Source organism: Marmota monax, unplaced genomic scaffold, assembly GCF_021218885.2.
Source record: "Marmota monax isolate L192 unplaced genomic scaffold, Marmota_monax_Labrador192_F-V1.1 WCK01_AAM20220418_F8-fsc00259, whole genome shotgun sequence".
In the NCBI taxonomy this organism is placed as follows: Eukaryota; Metazoa; Chordata; class Mammalia; order Rodentia; family Sciuridae; genus Marmota; species Marmota monax.
In genome coordinates, this window is record NW_026694482.1 from 1,977,005 (window position 1) to 1,983,238 (window position 6,234).

Sequence of the window (6,234 nt, forward strand, 5' to 3'; positions counted from 1 at the left end):
AAATCATTAAATTTTAAATTTCTCAACCAATATTTACTTCCAATATTTTAGACAAAATATTAATATATGGGCTGGGGTTGTGGCTCAGTGGTAGAGTGCTCGCCTAGCACATGCAAGGCCCTGGGTTTGATTCTCAGCACCACATACAAATAAATAAAGTAAAGGTATTATATCCATGTACAATTAAAAAAATTTAAAAATATATATTAATATATTTTCACTCTCCAAATAAAAGATTCCCTAACAAACACACATACATATAATTTCCTAAATTGTGCTTTTTAGGCTTTTACTTCTTATATGCAGCAACTCTTGGATGCTAATTAAATTATTTCCATATGTTTTTATTTTCTTTTTGGTTGGTTAAAGGTTTTTACAAGATATTCTTACTATAGCATGATTCTGGTAGTCTTCATGCTACTTGTTGTTCCAATTAATTAAAACAGTTTAAAGCATAAATTATTTAAATCTTATTTTAACCATAATTTTGTAGCTAAATTTTTTTCCCCAAAACTTTGCAAACATTCTGTGCAAACTTAATTAATGCTGAGGAAAAAGGATTTTAATAGTTGCCCAATGTTCTTCAAAAGACAAAAAGAATAATGAAACATGCTCATCTGAACTCCACCCATTTTTCAATTTCAACATAGTAAATCTCCTGTTTTTTCTTAGGGCATATTCAAAAGCATACATATTGGTATTGGTTATTACTGAAGATAATTTACGCAATCATAAGTCAAAGATGCTAAGTTGACAAAAAGAAAACCATGCAAGTAAGCAAACCCTAACATCTGAGAGGCACACCCTCTCAGTATATAAAGGCTTGCCACTGTCCTTGGTAGCAGGCACTCCCTGAGCTCAACAGCATCAACATGTCTGTTCGATACAGCTCAAGCAAGCAGTACTCTTCCTCCCGCAGTGGAGGGGAGGAGGTGGAGGAGGATCATCCCTCAGAATTTCAAGCAGCAAAGGCTCCCTTGGTGGAGGATATAGCTCAGGGGGCTTCAGTGGTGGCTCTTTTAGCCGTGGGAGCTCTGGTGGAGGCTGTTTTGGGGGCTCTTCAGATGGCTTTGGAGGAATAGGAGGAGGTTATGGTGGAGGTAGCTTTGGTGGAGGCTTCGGAAGCAGCAGCTTTGGTGGGGGCTATGGAAGTGGGGGCTATGGAAGTGGGGGCTATGGAGGCGGCAGCTTTGGAGGTGGCAGTTTCGGTGGGGGCAGCTTTGGTGGAGGTGGCTATGGAGGAGGCTTTGGTGGTGGATTTGGAGGAGATGGTGGCCCTCTCTCTGGAAATGAAAAAGTAACCATGCAGAATCTGAATGACCGGCTGGCTTCCTACCTTGACAAAGTTCGGGCTCTGGAAGAATCAAACTATGAGCTGGAAGGTAAAATCAAGGAGTGGTATGAAAAGCATGGCAACTGAAGCCAGTGGGAGCCTCGGGACTACAGCAAATACTACCAAACCATTGAAGAACTGAAAAATCAGGTAAGGAGCATTTTAAAATCCAACTTTAAATTTAATTCTATCCCTGTAATATGGGTAGATGAATCTTAAATTAAGTATAATATAGCTGTTCACTGTGATTTTCTTGCTTCCAAATAAATCCAGCCTCATCAAGGATAAATTGAATGAAGGTATGGTCATGGCAATCTTCATCCAGCATGTGTTTTGTCTGTCTTACATGATGCAGATTAACAAGAAATTTTAGATTTTAATGAACATATAATGAGCCCACAGTTAAATATGCCAGATCATTTAAAAATGTAAGAGCTGAAAAATATTAAATGAATAAGAACAAAAATATTATTAAGACTGATAACAAATAAGCCATATTCAATAGCAACATTGCAAAATCCATGAAGTCTCCTTTATGGAATTGGGATATTGCTTAACTCCAGGGAATCTGTGAATTGTACCTACCAGTTCAGAGTATATCTATTTAGAAATATTTATAGCAAATGGAACAAATACAGGGGTGAGCCAGTCAAAAGTTGGTTGAAATACATAAAAATCACTAAGTATAAAAGAGGCTAATACATTAATAGGATTACATACATATAGTTAGTTTTCAGAAAGGGATGACACAGAAATAGAATAGTGTAGAAACTTCAAGATAGGTTTTTAAATTTAAGTTTGTGGGTAAGCTTAAAATATTTTATATTTAAAAATAATCCACACAAAAAGTTTTTGGAAGAGAACAACATAAAAATGCAGCTTATCTATGCCACTATAAAAGCCATATTTGCGCATCTGACCTTTTCTTAAATGACTGTTCCTCCTGATCCTCAACCTAACAACGGACAACGCCAACGTCCTGCTTCAGATTGACAATGCCAGGCTGGCAGCTGACGACTTCAGAATGAAGTAAGCTAATTGAATGTGCAATACTATCAATACAAATACATCAATTGTTTATAATAGCGACTTTAGATGCCATAGTAGCATTTACATTTTCCTGAATTCATTCAAAGTGACAGAACTGGAATTATCTGAGAAAGTTTCAATTTCAGAATTACCTTCCTGGTAAGCTTTAAAGGAAGAAAATGCATTTAAAGTAATTGCTAATCTTCCTATGTGAGTTAGTATATGGTAAATATTACAAGGACATGAAATCAACTCTAAATTTTTTAAAGTCTTTTTCCACATACAACTCCTTCTTAAGAATTGTATCCAATATATGTATCATGCTTGTTGCAGGTATGAGAATGAGGTAACCCTGCGACAAAGCGTGGAGGCCGACATCAACGGCCTGCACAGGGTGCTGGACGAGCTGACCCTCACCAAGGCTGATCTGGAGATGCAGATCGAGAGCCTGACTGAAGAGCTGCAGTACCTGAAGAAGAACCATGAAGAGGTGATACAAAATTATATTTCCCCCAATTTTTCAAAAGGTTCATTGTGGTCATGGTGCAGTCATTAAATCTTTTTTTGTTCCTCAAACAGGAAATGAGAGACCTTCAGAACGTATCTACTGGTGACGTGAATGTGGAAATGAATGCTGCCCCAGGTGTTGATCTGACTGAACTTCTGAATAACATGAGAAGCCAATATGAGCAACTTGCTCAGTGTATCCAAATTTCCAGCATCACTAGTATTGCACTTTGGGGCCATTATTAAGTAACATAACGATTTGAGGAACACAACCCCTGCAATACCACAACAGTCAATTTGATAAGTGAGCTTCTAAGTGACTAATGGATGGGTTGTGTATACTGCAATTCTCACCCCAGAAGGAATAGCACAAGATTTCATCACACTACTCAGAACATTACACAATTTAAAAGTTGTAAATTATTTATTTCTGACATTTACCATTTAATATTTTTGGACCTCACTTCACTGTGAGTAACTGAAACCATGCAAAGCAAAACCACATATGATGAGAAACTACTGTAAACCACAAGCTGAAAATTCAAAAGCATTAAGCTAAGTCAAAGGAGCCAGACTCAAAGGCTAATGTGCTGCATCTCGTTTATATGATATTCTTAAATAAGTCAAGCTGGAAAATTAGGAAACAGACCAGAGGTTGCCAGAGGTTGTTCACCACAAAGGGGTACAAGGGAACTTCTCAAAATTATGGAAATGTTCTCCACCTTGTTTCTGGTAGCTACAATACAACTGAATGTGTCGAAGTTAATTGAGTTATACATTTGCTATAAAGTTCACAGGGGTTTTAAACCTCAATAACCTTTCCTTTTTAAAAAGTGAAAATAAACAAATTGTGACTGAACATTTCATTTTTCAGTGTGTTAAATGTTGTCGATTTCTACTCTATTTTTAGCTCCAAAAACAAAGCTTATACTCTGACAACTGGAAAGTATGGAATGTCCTTATAACAAGGAATGGCACAAATAAATAATTTCCATTATAATACATTTTAATGACCATGCTTTGTGAGTCATACTCTTATTAATCTAAAGAGCCTAGGAATTAAGTAAAGCTGAACCATAGACTGTCTATAATCACATCAGCTTATACCTGCAAGGCTGGTATGAGAAAGAAAAGATAAGAGTCATAACATACATACAATCTTTAAAATTCTTCCCCCTGCTTCTTCTGGTATCTTGTTATCAAAGTCAGTTTGGGGGTGTGGATGAGTCATATTTGGATAACTAGGTTGTTTCTGTTGGGAAGAGATACAGGGAGCTGGTAGGTAATTGCTACTTGATAGGCAGCCAAGAGAAACAGGCTCACAGCAACGTCTCCTCTCTGATGTATCCTCGCCCTTCCAAGCTCCATGTCACCTCCCTCTTGAGGTCTTTTTTTTCTTCTATAAGAAGTTTATCTTCCAAATTGCCTTTTTAGAAAAGAATGAAATAACGTTCTCCCTGCTGCCCATCACTCATTCCTTTTCATCTCCTTCTCCCCAAACCTGTCCATTGTCTTTCTGCCTTCTTAAAATAACTCCAGTTATTGACCTAAAGGAACCTAATGTCTACCCCAGACTTTAGCTCACAGTGCACACCATTTATTGGTTGGTTGAGCATTCATTTAGCAGCATCAGGCACTGTGCCAGGTAATGGGGATAAAATAGTGACCTCAAGGAGCCCATAAATTAGCAGAAATAGCCACTCAGAGGACAGAACGCACTACACAGAATTAATCCCAGGTTGCTATGGTAGCTTTAAAATGCAATATTTCCTATACAATTGAAATCATCCCTAGCAACCTATGCCCTCTGAAATGTCCACAGGGGGTCTACATTCAGATTCAAACCAAACTTTCAATCTTCTCATTTCTGGTGGGAAGAGATTCAGGGAGCTGGTAGGTAATTGCTCTTTTTTTCTTTTCATCTACTGTCTTAGTAGAACTGATTATCTTCTCCAAAATTGGTGACAAAGACCAAGATGTCCCATCTTGGTAGGGACAACATGCATGACATTTATTTATTTGTGGAAACTATGTTGAGATGGAAGAAATGAAATAATCACAATGGAATTTCTACTTCATTCTAATTAAGGGAAAGGTATTCACATAGCTACAAGACTCCAATGATCATAAATACTGTTTAGAATCATTTATATGTATATGTATATAATTATTCTTTGTGTGTAGGATACTGTATTATATGATGAGGACACACCAAAGTAAGGAAGTCTTTGCTTCTGTTATCAAATGATACAGAGAACAATGACACTCTGATAATTGTAAACATCTACCTGTACATACAAAGTGCTTATCTCTGTATGTAGAAATCATCTTCAGCACCACCTTGGGACCTATGCAGAGCTCAGAAATACTAAATGACTTGCACAAAGCTTCACACACAGCAAATGGCAGACTTACATCCTGAACCCAGGATCTCTGATTTTTGAGCCTAGAGCTCCTTCTTATAGAGCACAGATTTCTAGACATTTTCTATTACAGACTCCTAGTCAATAAAAATATTCTGATCTGCCCAATGAGTATATTACTTACCTTAAACGATACATAAATGCATGCCTTCATATATGTGCTGTACTGTAGCTCGATGTACAACATATATTAGTGCAAACACAGTGAAAATTTTGGTCACAGCCATGCAGACAGAATTCCTTGCAATTTGGCGTTATAAACTGGAACTAGTTTCCAGACAGGTCATTATAAATAAGATTTTCACTTCAATGAATGTCCCATGGGAGATTCAAAAGTCATGTGGAACACAGGACAAGTCCTTGTGTCAGACTGTATAGTGAATTTCTGGATAGCTGGCATTCTTGCCCCCTGCCCAACCACATGCCAGGAATGATCCTATCACTGTGATGACCACACACACACACACCGTTCCCTAGAGGACTGTCTCCCTTCACTGAGACTGAGAACTAAGCTTTCATTCCTTGCACATGAAGAGTACCTGTAGGAAAAAAAAAACTTGTCAGCATATGTTCCCCAGGAACTCTTTGGGAAGTCCTTCTATAAACTAGACTGTAATCCCAGTGAAATGGGGACCATGTCTGCCTTATCCATCACTATAAACCCAAGCCCAGCACAGTTATCATCACACAAATAGCAAAGGCGCAATAAATACTGGTTAAGTGAGTAACAAAATGAGTGAGTTAATGCCTACACACCTCCCAAGGCAAATCCAGAAAGGCTGAGTTTAAAAAAGAAAAAGAGCAGCCATGTCATCCAGGGTCTCCCATGTGTTAGGAACTTTTCTAGCTCTCCACACTCACTACTTCATTTATGGAAAATATCTAAACTCAGTTAATGGTGGTCCCAACCTTCTACAAGAGTCCTCTCACCTCCAGTAATAG

The 6,234-nt window shown here is 37.8% G+C and overlaps 1 pseudogene; it reads left to right on the top strand.

Annotated features, from left to right (window-relative positions):
- Window positions 1-330: 330 nt before the first annotated feature.
- Window positions 331-3,115, top strand: LOC124075604 (keratin, type I cytoskeletal 10-like; annotated as a pseudogene).
- The last annotated feature ends 3,119 nt before the right edge of the window (window positions 3,116-6,234 follow it).